The sequence below is a fragment of the Oncorhynchus nerka genome, linkage group LG4 (genome assembly GCF_034236695.1).
Source record: "Oncorhynchus nerka isolate Pitt River linkage group LG4, Oner_Uvic_2.0, whole genome shotgun sequence".
Taxonomy (NCBI): Eukaryota; Metazoa; Chordata; class Actinopteri; order Salmoniformes; family Salmonidae; genus Oncorhynchus; species Oncorhynchus nerka.
The window spans coordinates 95,547,498-95,562,850 of NC_088399.1; positions in this window are offsets into that span (position 1 = coordinate 95,547,498).

The following is a 15,353-nucleotide window of genomic DNA, read 5'->3' on the forward strand; positions in this document are numbered from 1 at the left end:
ACATCATGTAGTCACATCATGGGTTCACCTGTTCCTCCATGCATCAATACAGATGTAGTCATCATGGGTTCACCTGTTCCTCCATGCATCAATACAGATGACATCATGGGTTCACCTGTTCCTCCATGCATCAATACAGATGACATCATGGGTTCACCTGTTCCTCCATGCATCAATACAGATGACATCATGGGTTCACCTGTTCCTCCATGCATCAACAGATGACATCATGGGTTCACCTGTTCCTCCATGCATCAAACAGATGACATCATGGGTTCACCTGTTCCTCCATGCATCAATACAGATGACATCATGGGTTCACCTGTTCCTCCATGCATCAATACAGATTACATCATGTAGTCACATCATGGGTTCACCTGTTCCTCCATGCATCAATACAGATGACATCATGGGTTCACCTGTTCCTCCATGCATCAATACAGATGACATCATGGGTTCACCTGTTCCTCCATGCATCATACAGATAACATCATGGGTTCACCTGTTCCTCCATGCATCAATACAGATGACATCATGGGTTCACCTGTTCCTCCATGCATCAATACAGATGACATCATGGGTCACATCATGGGTTCACCTGTTCCTCCATGCATCAATACAGATGACATCATGGGTTCACCTGTTCCTCCATGCATCAATACAGATGACATCATGGGTTCACCTGTTCCTCCATGCATCAATACAGATGACATCATGGGTTCACCTGTTCCTCCATGCATCAATACAGATGACATCATGGGTTCACCTGTTCCTCCATGCATCAATACAGATGACATCATGTAGTCACATCATGGGTTCACCTGTTCCTCCATGCATCAATACAGATGACATCATGGGTTCACCTGTTCCTCCATGCATCAACAGATGACATCATGGGTTCACCTGTTCCTCCATGCATCAATACAGATGACATCATGGGTTCACCTGTTCCTCTTTGCATCAACACAGATGACATCATGGGTTCACCTGTTCCTCCATGCATCAATACAGATGACATCATGGGTTCACCTGTTCCTCCATGCATCAATACAGATGACATCATATAGTCACATCATGGGTTCACCTGTTCCTCCATGCATCAATACAGATGACATCATGGGTTCACCTGTTCCTCCATGCATCAATACAGATGACATCATGTAGTCACATCATGGGTTCACCTGTTCCTCCATGCATCAATACAGATGACATCATGGGTTCACCTGTTCCTCCATGCATCAATACAGATGACATCATGGGTTCACCTGTTCCTCCATGCATCAACACATCATGGGTTCACCTGTTCCTCCATGCATCAATACAGATGACATCATGGGTTCACCTGTTCCTCCATGCATCAATACAGATGACATCATGTAGTCACATCATGGGTTCACCTGTTCCTCCATGCATCAATACAGATGACATCATGGGTTCACCTGTTCCTCCATGCATCATACAGATGACATCATGACATCATGGGTTCACCTGTTCCTCCATGCATCAATACAGATGACATCAGATGACATCATGGGTTCACCTGTTCCTCCATGCATCAATACAGATGACATCATGGGTTCACCTGTTCCTCCATGCATCAATACAGATGACATCATGTAGTCACATCATGGGTTCACCTGTTCCTCCATGCATCAATACAGATGACATCATGGGTTCACCTGTTCCTCCATGCATCAATACAGATGACATCATGGGTTCACCTGTTCCTCCATGCATCAATACAGATGACATCATGTAGTCACATCATGGGTTCACCTGTTCCTCCATGCATCAACAGATGACATCATGGGTTCACCTGTTCCTCCATGCATCAACAGATGACATCATGGGTTCACCTGTTCCTCCATGCATCAATACAGATGACATCATGGGTTCACCTGTTCCTCCATGCATCAATACAGATGACATCATGTAGTCACATCATGGGTTCACCTGTTCCTCCATGCATCAATACAGATGACATCATGGGTTCACCTGTTCCTCCATGCATCAATACAGATGACATCATGGGTTCACCTGTTCCTCCATGCATCATACAGATGACATCATGGGTTCACCTGTTCCTCCATGCATCATACAGATGACATCATGGGTTCACCTGTTCCTCCATGCATCAATACAGATGACATCATGTAGTCACATCATGGGTTCACCTGTTCCTCCATGCATCAATACAGATGACATCATGGGTTCACCTGTTCCTCCATGCATCAATACAGATGACATCATGGGTTCACCTGTTCCTCCATGCATCAACAGATGACATCATGGGTTCAACTGTTCCTCCATGGATCAATACAGATGACATCATGGGTTCACCTGTTCCTCCATGCATCAATACAGATGACACATCATGACATCATGTAGTCATGCATCATGGGTTCACCTGTTCCTCCATGCATCAATACAGATGACATCATGTAGTCACATCATGGGTTCACCTGTTCCTCCATGCATCAATACAGATGACATCATGGGTTCACCTGTTCCTCCATGCATCAATACAGATGACATCATGGGTTCACCTGTTCCTCCATGCATCAATACAGATGACATCATGTAGTCACATCATGGGTTCACCTGTTCCTCCATGCATCAATACAGATGACATCATGGGTTCACCTGTTCCTCCATGCATCAACAGATGACATCATGGGTTCACCTGTTCCTCCATGCATCAACAGATGACATCATGGGTTCACCTGTTCCTCCATGCATCAATACAGATGACATCATGGGTTCACCTGTTCCTCCATGCATCAATACAGATGACATCATGGGTTCACCTGTTCCTCCATGCATCAATACAGATGACATCATGTAGTCACATCATGGGTTCACCTGTTCCTCCATGCATCAATACAGATGACATCATGGGTTCACCTGTTCCTCCATGCATCAATACAGATGACATCATGTAGTCACATCATGGGTTCACCTGTTCCTCCATGCATCAATACAGATGACATCATGGGTTCACCTGTTCCTCCATGCATCAATACAGATGACATCATGTAGTCACATCATGGGTTCACCTGTTCCTCCATGCATCAATACAGATGACATCATGGGTTCACCTGTTCCTCCATGCATCAACACAGATGACATCATGGGTTCACCTGTTCCTCCATGCATCAATACAGATGACATCATGGGTTCACCTGTTCCTCCATGCATCAATACAGATGACATCATGGGTTCACCTGTTCCTCCATGCATCAATACAGATGACATCATGTAGTCACATCATGGGTTCACCTGTTCCTCCATGCATCAATACAGATGACATCATGGGTTCACCTGTTCCTCCATGCATCAATACAGATGACATCATGGTCACATCATGGGTTCACCTGTTCCTCCATGCATCAACAGATGTCACATCATGGGTTCACCTGTTCCTCCATGCATCAATACAGATGACATCATGGGTTCACCTGTTCCTCCATGCATCAATACAGATGACATCATGGGTCAGTCTGTTCCTCCATGCATCAGATGACATCATGGGTTCACCTGTTCCTCCATGCATCAACACAGATGACATCATGGGTTCACCTGTTCCTCCATGCATCAATACAGATTACATCAGTCACATCATGGGTTATCCATGCATCAATACAGATGACATCATGGGTTCACCTGTTCCTCCATGCATCAACACAGATGACATCATGGGTTCACCTGTTCCTCCATGCATCAATACAGATGACATCATGGGTTCACCTGTTCCTCCATGCATCAATACAGATGACATCATGTAGTCACATCATGGGTTCACCTGTTCCTCCATGCATCAATACAGATGACATCATGGGTTCACCTGTTCCTCCATGCATCATACAGATGACATCATGGGTTCACCTGTTCCTCCATGCATCATACAGATGACATCATGGGTTCACCTGTTCCTCCATGCATCAATACAGATGACATCATGGGTTCACCTGTTTCCTCCATGCATCAACACAGATGACATCATGGGTTCACCTGTTCCTCCATGCATCAATACAGATGACATCATGTCACATCATGGGTTCACCTGTTCCTCCATGCATCAATCAGATGACATCATGTAGTCACATCATGGGTTCACCTGTTCCTCCATGCATCAATACAGATGACATCATGGGTTCACCTGTTCCTCCATGCATCACATCATGGGTTCACCTGTTCCTCCATGCATCAGATGACAGATGACATCATGGGTTCACCTGTTCCTCCATGCATCAATACAGATGACATCATGGGTACACCTGTTCCTCCATGCATCAATACAGATGACATCATGGGTTCACCTGTTCCTCCATGCATCAATACAGATGACATCATGTAGTCACATCATGGGTTCACCTGTTCCTCCATGCATCAATACAGATGACATCATGGGTTCACCTGTTCCTCCATGCATCAATACAGATGACATCATGTAGTCACATCATGGGTTCACCTGTTCCTCCATGCATCAATACAGATGACATCATGGGTACACCTGTTCCTCCATGCATCAATACAGATGACATCAGAGTCACATCATGGGTTCACCTGTTCCTCCATGCATCAATACAGATGACATCATGGGTTCACCTGTTCCTCCATGTTCCTCCATGCATCAATCAGATGACATCATGGGTTCACCTGTTCCTCCATGCATCAATACAGATGACATCATGGGTTCACCTGTTCCTCCATGCATCAATACAGATGACATCATGGGTTCACCTGTTCCTCCATGCATCAATACAGATGACATCATGTTCCATCCACCTGTTCCTCCATGCATCAATACAGATGACATCATGGGTTCACCTGTTCCTCCATGCATCAATACAGCATCAATACAGATGACACCTGTTCACCCTCCATGCATCAAACAGATGACATCATGGGTTCACCTGTTCCTCCATGCATCAATACAGATGACATCATGGGTTCACCTGTTCCTCCATGCATCAATACAGATGATAGTCACATCATGGGTTCACCTGTTCCTCCATGCATCAATACAGATGACATCATGGGTTCACCTGTTCCTCCATGCATCAATACAGATGACATCATGGGTTCACCTGTTCCTCCATGCATCAATACAGATGACATCATGGGTTCACCTGTTCCTCCATGCATCAATACAGATGACATCATGGGTTCACCTGTTCCTCCATGCATCAATACAGATGACATCATGGGTTCACCTGTTCCTCCATGCATCAATACAGATGACATCATGGGTTCACCTGTTCCTCCATGCATCAATACAGATGACATCATGTAGTCACATCATGGGTTCACCTGTTCCTCCATGCATCAGATGACATCAGATGACATCATGGGTTCACCTGTTCCTCCATGCATCAATACATGACATCATGTCACATCATGGGTTCACCTGTTCCTCCATGCATCAATACAGATGACATCATGAGTTCACCTGGGTTCCTCCATGCATCAATACAGATGACATCATGGGTTCACCTGTTCCTCCATGCATCAATACAGATGACATCATGGGTTCACCTGTTCCTCCATGCATCAATACAGATGACATCATGGGTTCACCTGTTCCTCCATGCATCAATACAGATGACATCATGTAGGTCATGGGTTCACCTGTTCCTCCATGCATCAATACAGATGACATCATGGGTTCACCTGTTCCTCCATGCATCAATACAGATGACATCATGGGTTCACCTGTTCCTCCATGCATCAATACAGATGACATCATGGGTTCACCTGTTCCTCCATGCATCAATACAGATGACATCATGGGTTCACATCATGTTCCTCCATGCATCAATACAGATGACATCATGTAGTCACATCATGGGTTCACCTGTTCCTCCATGCATCAATACAGATGACATCATGGGTTCACCTGTTCCTCCATGCATCAATACAGATGACATCATGGGTTCACCTGTTCCTCCATGCATCAATACAGATGACATCATGGGTTCACCTGTTCCTCCATGCATCAATACAGATGACATCATCACCTGTTCCTCCATGTCACATCATGGGTTCACCTGTTCCTCCATGCATCAATACAGATGACATCATGTAGTCACATCATGGGTTCACCTGTTCCTCCATGCATCAAGATGACATCAGATGACATCATGGGTTCACCTGTTCCTCCATGCATCAATACAGATGACATCATGGGTTCACCTGTTCCTCCATGCATCAATACAGATGACATCATGGGTTCACCTGTTCCTCCATGCATCAATACAGATGACATCATGGGTTCACCTGTTCCTCCATGCATCAATACAGATGACATCATGGGTTCACCTGTTCCTCCATGCATCATCAACAGATGACATCATGGGTTCACCTGTTCCTCCATGCATCAATACAGATGACATCATGGGTTCACCTGTTCCTCCATGCATCAATACAGATGACATCATGGGTTCACCTGTTCCTCCATGCATCAATACAGATGACATCATGGGTTCACCTGTTCCTCCATGCATCAATACAGATGACATCATGTAGTCACATCATGGGTTCACCTGTTCCTCCATGCATCAGAACAGATCACATCATGGGTTCACCTGTTCCTCCATGCATCAATACAGATGACATCATGGGTTCACCTGTTCCTCCATGCATCAATACAGATGACATCATGTAGTCACATCATGGGTTCACCTGTTCCTCCATGCATCAATACAGATGACATCATGGGTTCACCTGTTCCTCCATGCATCAACAGATGACATCATGGGTTCACCTGTTCCTCCATGCATCAATACAGATGACATCATGGGTTCACCTGTTCCTCCATGCATCAATACAGATGACATCATGTAGTCACATCATGGGTTCACCTGTTCCTCCATGCATCAATACAGATGACATCATGGGTTCACCTGTTCCTCCATGCATCAATACAGATGACATCATGGGTTCACCTGTTCCTCCATGCATCAACAGATAACATCATGGGTTCACCTGTTCCTCCATGCATCAATACAGATGACATCATGGGTTCACCTGTTCCTCCATGCATCAATACAGATGACATCATGTAGTCACATCATGGGTTCACCTGTTCCTCCATGCATCAATACAGATGACATCATGGGTTCACCTGTTCCTCCATGCATCAATACAGATGACATCATGTAGTCACATCATGGGTTCACCTGTTCCTCCATGCATCAATACAGATGACATCATGGGTTCACCTGTTCCTCCATGCATCAATACAGATGACATCATGGGTTCACCTGTTCCTCCATGCATCAACACAGATGACATCATGGGTTCACCTGTTCCTCCATGCATCAATACAGATGACATCATGGGTTCACCTGTTCCTCCATGCATCAATACAGATTACATCATGTAGTCACATCATGGGTTCACCTGTTCATCCATGCATCAATACAGATGACATCATGTAGTCACATCATGGGTTCACCTGTTCCTCCATGCATCAATACAGATGACATCATGGGTTCACCTGTTCCTCCATGCATCAATACAGATGACATCATGGGTTCACCTGTTCCTCCATGCATCAACAGATGACATCATGGGTTCACCTGTTCCTCCATGCATCAATACAGATGACATCATGGGTTCACCTGTTCCTCCATGCATCAATACAGATGACATCATGGGTTCACCTGTTCCTCATGCATCAATACAGATGACATCATGGGTTCACCTGTTCCTCCATGCATCAATACAGATGACATCATGGGTTCACCTGTTCCTCCATGCATCAATACAGATGACATCATCATGGGTTCACCTGTTCCTCCATGCATCAATACAGATGACATCATGGGTTCACCTGTTCCTCCATGCATCAATACAGATGACATCATGTAGTCACATCATGGGTTCACCTGTTCCTCCATGCATCAATACAGATGACATCATGGGTTCACCTGTTCCTCCATGCATCAATACAGATGACATCATGTAGTCACATCATGGGTTCACCTGTTCCTCCATGCATCAATACAGATGACATCATGGGTTCACCTGTTCCTCCATGCATCAATACAGATGACATCATGGGTTCACCTGTTCCTCCATGCATCAATACAGATGACATCATGGGTTCACCTGTTCCTCCATGCATCAATACAGATGACATCATGGGTTCACCTGTTCCTCCATGCATCAATACAGATGACATCATGTAGTCACATCATGGGTTCACCTGTTCCTCCATGCATCAATACAGATGACATCATGGGTTCACCTGTTCCTCCATGCATCAATACAGATGACATCATGGGTTCACCTGTTCCTCCATGCATCAACAGATGACATCATGGGTTCACCTGTTCCTCCATGCATCAATACAGATGACATCATGGGTTCACCTGTTCCTCCATGCATCAATACAGATGACATCATGTAGTCACATCATGGGTTCACCTGTTCCTCCATGCATCAATACAGATGATGACATCATGGGTTCACCTGTTCCTCCATGCATCAATACATGATGTCACATCATGGGTTCACCTGTTCCTCCATGCATCAACAGATGACATCATGGGTTCACCTGTTCCTCCATGCATCAACAGATGACATCATGGGTTCATGACATCATGGGTTCACCTGTTCCTCCATGCATCAATACAGATGACATCATGTAGTCACATCATGGGTTCACCTGTTCCTCCATGCATCAATACAGATGACATCATGGGTTCACCTGTTCCTCCATGCATCAATACAGATGACATCATGGGTTCACCTGTTCCTCCATGCATCAATACAGATGACATCATGGGTTCACCTGTTCCTCCATGCATCAATACAGATGACATCATGGGTTCACCTGTTCCTCCATGCATCAATACAGATGACATCATGTAGTCACATCATGGGTTCACCTGTTCCTCCATGCATCAATACAGATGACATCATGGGTTCACCTGTTCCTCCATGCATCAATACAGATGACATCATGGGTTCACCTGTTCCTCCATGCATCAATACAGATGACATCATGGGTTCACCTGTTCCTCCATGCATCAATACAGATGACATCATGTTCCTCCATGCAGTCACATCATGGGTTCACCTGTTCCTCCATGCATCAATACAGATGACATCATGAGTTCACCTGTTCCTCCATGCATCAATACAGATGGTTCACACCTGTTCCTCCATGCATCAATACAGATGACATCATGGGTTCACCTGTTCCTCCATGCATCAATACAGATGACATCATGGGTTCACCTGTTCCTCCATGCATCAATACAGATGACATCAAATGTCCATGTCACATCATGGGTTCACCTGTTCCTCCATGCATCAATACAGATGACATCATGGGTTCACCTGTTCCTCCATGCATCAATACAGATGACATCATGGGTTCACCTGTTCCTCCATGCATCAACACAGATGACATCATGGGTTCACCTGTTCCTCCATGCATCAATACAGATGACATCATGTAGTCACATCATGGGTTCACCTGTTCCTCCATGCATCAATACAGATGACATCATGTAGTCACATCATGGGTTCACCTGTTCCTCCATGCATCAATACAGATGACATCATGGGTTCACCTGTTCCTCCATGCATCAATACAGATGACATCATGTAGTCACATCATGGGTTCACCTGTTCCTCCATGCATCAATACAGATGACATCATGGGTTCACCTGTTCCTCCATGCATCAATACAGATGACATCATGTAGTCACATCATGGGTTCACCTGTTCCTCCATGCATCAATACAGATGACATCATGGGTTCACCTGTTCCTCCATGCATCAATACAGATGACATCATGTACCTGTTCCTCATGCATCATACAGGGTTCACCTGTTCCTCCATGCATCAATACAGATGACATCATGGGTTCACCTGTTCCTCCATGCATCAATACAGATGACATCATGTAGTCACATCATGGGTTCACCTGTTCCTCCATGCATCAATACAGATGACATCATGGGTTCACCTGTTCCTCCATGCATCAATACAGATGACATCATGGGTACACCTGTTCCTCCATGCATCAATACAGATGACATCATGTAGTCACATCATGGGTTCACCTGTTCCTCCATGCATCAATACAGATGACATCATGGGTTCACCTGTTCCTCCATGCATCAATACAGATGATAGACATCATGGGTTCACCTGTTCCTCCATGCATCAATACAGATGACATCATGGGTTCACCTGTTCCTCCATGCATCAATACAGATGACATCATCATGGGTTCACCTGTTCCTCCATGCATCAATACAGATGACATCACAGATGACATCATGGGTTCACCTGTTCCTCCATGCATCAATACAGATGACATCATGGGTTCACCTGTTCCTCCATGCATCAATACAGATGACATCAATAGTCACATCATGGGTTCACCTGTTCCTCCATGCATCAATACAGATGACATCATGGGTTCACCTGTTCCTCCATGCATCAATACAGATGACATCATGGGTTCACCTGTTCCTCCATGCATCAACAGATGACATCATGGGTTCACCTGTTCCTCCATGCATCAATACAGATGACATCATGGGTTCACCTGTTCCTCCATGCATCAAACAGATGACATCATGGGTTCACCTGTTCATCATGCATCATGCATCACAGATGACATCATGGGTTCACCTGTTCCATGCATCAATGCAGATGACATCAGATCACATCATGGGTTCACCTGTTCCTCCATGCATCAATACAGATGACATCATGGGTTCACCTGTTCCTCCATGCATCAATACAGATGACATCATGGTTCACCTGTTCCTCCATGCATCAATGATTCATGGGTTCCCTGCATCCATGCATCAACAGATGACATCATGGGTTCACCTGTTCCTCCATGCATCAATACAGATGACATCATGGGTTCACCTGTTCCTCCATGCATCAACACAGATGACATCATGGGTTCACCTGTTCCTCCATGCATCAATACAGATGACATCATGGGTTCACCTGTTCCTCCATGCATCAATACAGATGACATCATGTAGTCACATCATGGGTTCACCTGTTCCTCCATGCATCAATACAGATGACATCATGGGTTCACCTGTTCCTCCATGCATCAATACAGATGACATCATGGGTTCACCTGTTCCTCCATGCATCAATACAGATGACATCATGGGTTCACCTGTTCCTCCATGCATCAATACAGATGACATCATGGGTTCACCTGTTCCTCCATGCATCAATACAGATGACATCATGGGTTCACCTGTTCCTCCATGCATCAATACAGATGACATCATGGGTTCACCTGTTCCTCCACGCATCAATACAGATGACATCATGTAGTCACATCATGGGTTCACCTGTTCCTCCATGCATCAATACAGATGACATCATGGGTACACCTGTTCCTCACGCATCAATACAGATGACATCATGTAGTCACATCATGGGTTCACCTGTTCATCCATGCATCAATACAGATGACATCATGTAGTCACATCATGGGTTCACCTGTTCCTCTATGCGTCAATACAGATGACATCATGGGTTCACCTGTTCCTCCATGCATCAATACAGATGACATCATGTAGTCACATCATGGGTTCACCTGTTCCTCCATGCATCAATACAGATGACATCATGGGTTCACCTGTTCCTCCATGCATCAATACAGATGACATCATGTAGTCACATCATGGGTTCACCTGTTCCTCCATGCATCAATACAGATGACATCATGGGTACACCTGTTCCTCACGCATCAATACAGATGACATCATGTAGTCACATCATGGGTTCACCTGTTCCTCCGTGGATCAATACAGATGACATCATGTTTTCACCTGTTCCTCCATGCATAAATACAGATGACATCATGTTTTCACCTGTTCCTCCATGTATCAACACAGATGACATCATGGGTTCACCTGTTCCTCCACGCATCAATACAGATGACATCATGGGTTCACCTGTTCCTCACGCATCAATACAGATGACATCATGTAGTCACATCATGGGTTCACCTGTTCCTCCATGCATCAACACAGATGACATCATGGGTTCACCTGTTCCTCCACGCATCAATACAGATGACATCATGGGTTCACCTGTTCCTCACGCATTAATACAGATGACATCATGTAGTCACATCATGGGTTCAGCTGTTCCTCCATGCATCAATACAGATGACATCATGGGTTCAACTGTTCCTCCATGCATCAATACAGATGACATCATGGGTTCACCTGTTCCTCCATGCATCAATACAGATGACATCATGTAGTCACATCATGGGTTCACCTGTTCCTCCATGGATCAATACAGATGACATCATGGGTTCACCTGTTCCTCCATGCATCAATACAGATGACATCATGGGTTCACCTGTTCCTCCATGCATCAACAGATGACATCATGGGTTCAACTGTTCCTCCATGGATCAATACAGATGACATCATGGGTTCACCTGTTCCTCCATGCATCAACAGATGACATCATGGGTTCACCTGTTCCTCTATGCATCAATACAGATGACATCATGGGTTCACCTGTTCCTCCATGCATCAATACAGATGACATCATGGGTTCACCTGTTCCTCCATGCATCAACAGATGACATCATGGGTTCACCTGTTCCTCCATGCATCAATACAGATGACATCATGGGTTCACCTGTTCCTCCATGCATCAATACAGATCACATCATGGGTTCACCTGTTCCTCCATGCATCAACAGATGACATCATGGGTTCACCTGTTCCTCCATGCATCAACAGATGACATCATGGGTTCACCTGTTCCCCCATGCATCTATACAGATTACATCATGTAGTCACATCATGGGTTCACCTGTTCATCCATGCATCAATACAGATAACATCATGTAGTCACATCATGGGTTCACCTGTTCCTCTATGCGTCAATACAGATGACATCATGGGTTCACCTGTTCCTCCATGCATCAATACAGATGACATCATGTAGTCACATCATGGGTTCACCTGTTCCTCCATGCATCAATACAGATCACATCATGGGTTCACCTGTTCCTCCATGCATCAACAGATGACATCATGGGTTCACCTGTTCCTCCATGCATCAATACAGATGACATCATGTAGTCACATCATGGGTTCACCTGTTCCTCCATGCATCAATACAGATGACATCATGGGTTCACCTGTTCCTCCATGCATCAATACAGATGACATCATGTAGTCACATCATGGGTTCACCTGTTCCTCCATGCATCAATACAGATGACATCATGGGTTCACCTGTTCCTCCATGCATCAATACAGATGACATCATGGGTACACCTGTTCCTCCACGCATCAATACAGATGACATCATGTAGTCACATCATGGGTTCACCTGTTCCTCCATGCATCAATACAGATGACATCATGGGTACACCTGTTCCTCACGCATCAATACAGATGACATCATGTAGTCACATCATGGGTTCACCTGTTTCTCCATGCATCAATACAGATGACATCATGGGTTCACCTGTTCCTCCATGCATCAATACAGATGACATCATGTAGTCACATCATGGGTTCACCTGTTCCTCCATGGATCAATACAGATGACATCATGGGTTCACCTGTTCCTCCATGCATCAATACAGATGACATCATGGGTTCAACTGTTCCTCCATGGATCAATACAGATGACATCATGGGTTCACCTGTTCCTCCATGCATCAACAGATGACATCATGGGTTCACCTGTTCCTCTTTGCATCAACACAGATGACATCATGGGTTCACCTGTTCCCCCATGCATCAATACAGATTACATCATGTAGTCACATCATGGGTTCACCTGTTCATCCATGCATCAATACAGATGACATCATGTAGTCACATCATGGGTTCACCTGTTCCTCCATGCATCAATACAGATGACATCATGGGTTCACCTGTTCCTCCATGCATCAATACAGATGACATCATGTAGTCACATCATGGGTTCACCTGTTCCTCCATGCATCAATACAGATGACATCATGGGTTCACCTGTTCCTCCATGCATCAACAGATGACATCATGGGTTCAACTGTTCCTCCATGCATCAACAGACGACATCATGGGTTCACCTGTTCCTCCATGCATCAACACAGATGACATCATGGGTTCACCTGTTCCTCCATGCATCAATACAGATTACATCATGTAGTCACATCATGGGTTCACCTGTTCCTCCATGCATCAATACAGATGACATCATGGGTACACCTGTTCCTCCATGCATCAATACAGATGACATCATGGGTACACCTGTTCCTCCATGCATCAATACAGATGACATCATGGGTTCACCTGTTCCTCCATGCATCAATACAGATGACATCATGGGTACACCTGTTCCTCCATGCATCAACAGATGACATCATGGGTTCACCTGTTCCTCCATGCATCAATACAGATGACATCATGTAGTCACATCATGGGTTCACCTGTTCCTCCATGCATCAATACAGATGACATCATGTAGTCACATCATGGGTTCACCTGTTCCTCCATGCATCAATACAGATGACATCATGGGTTCACCTGTTCCTCCATGCATCAATACAGATGACATCATGGGTACACCTGTTCCTCCATGCATCAACAGATGACATCATGGGTTCACCTGTTCCTCCATGCATCAATACAGATGACATCATGTAGTCACATCATGGGTTCACCTGTTCCTCCATGCATCAATACAGATGACATCATGGGTTCACCTGTTCCTCCATGCATCAATACAGATGACATCATGTAGTCACATCATGGGTTCACCTGTTCCTCCATGCACCAATACAGATGACATCATGGGTTCACCTGTTCCTCCATGCATCAATACAGATGACATCATGTAGTCACATCATGGGTTCAGCTGTTCCTCCATGCATCAATACAGATGACATCATGGGTTCACCTGTTCCTCCATGCATCAATACAAATGACATCATGTAGTCACATCATGGGTTCACCTGTTCCTCCATGCATCAACAGATAACATCATGGGTTCACCTGTTCCTCCATGCATCAATACAGATGACATCATGGGTTCACCTGTTCCTCCATGCATCAATACAGATGACATCATGTAGTCACATCATGGGTTCACCTGTTCCTCCATGCATCAACAGATAACATCATGGGTTCACCTGTTCCTCCATGCATCAATACAGATGACATCATGGGTTCACCTGTTCCTCCATGCATCAACACAGATGACATCATGGGTTCACCTGTTCCTCCATGCATCAACACAGATGACATCATGGGTTCACCTGTTCCTCCATGCATCAATACAGGTGACATCATGGGTTCACCTGTTCCTCTTTGCATCAACACAGAT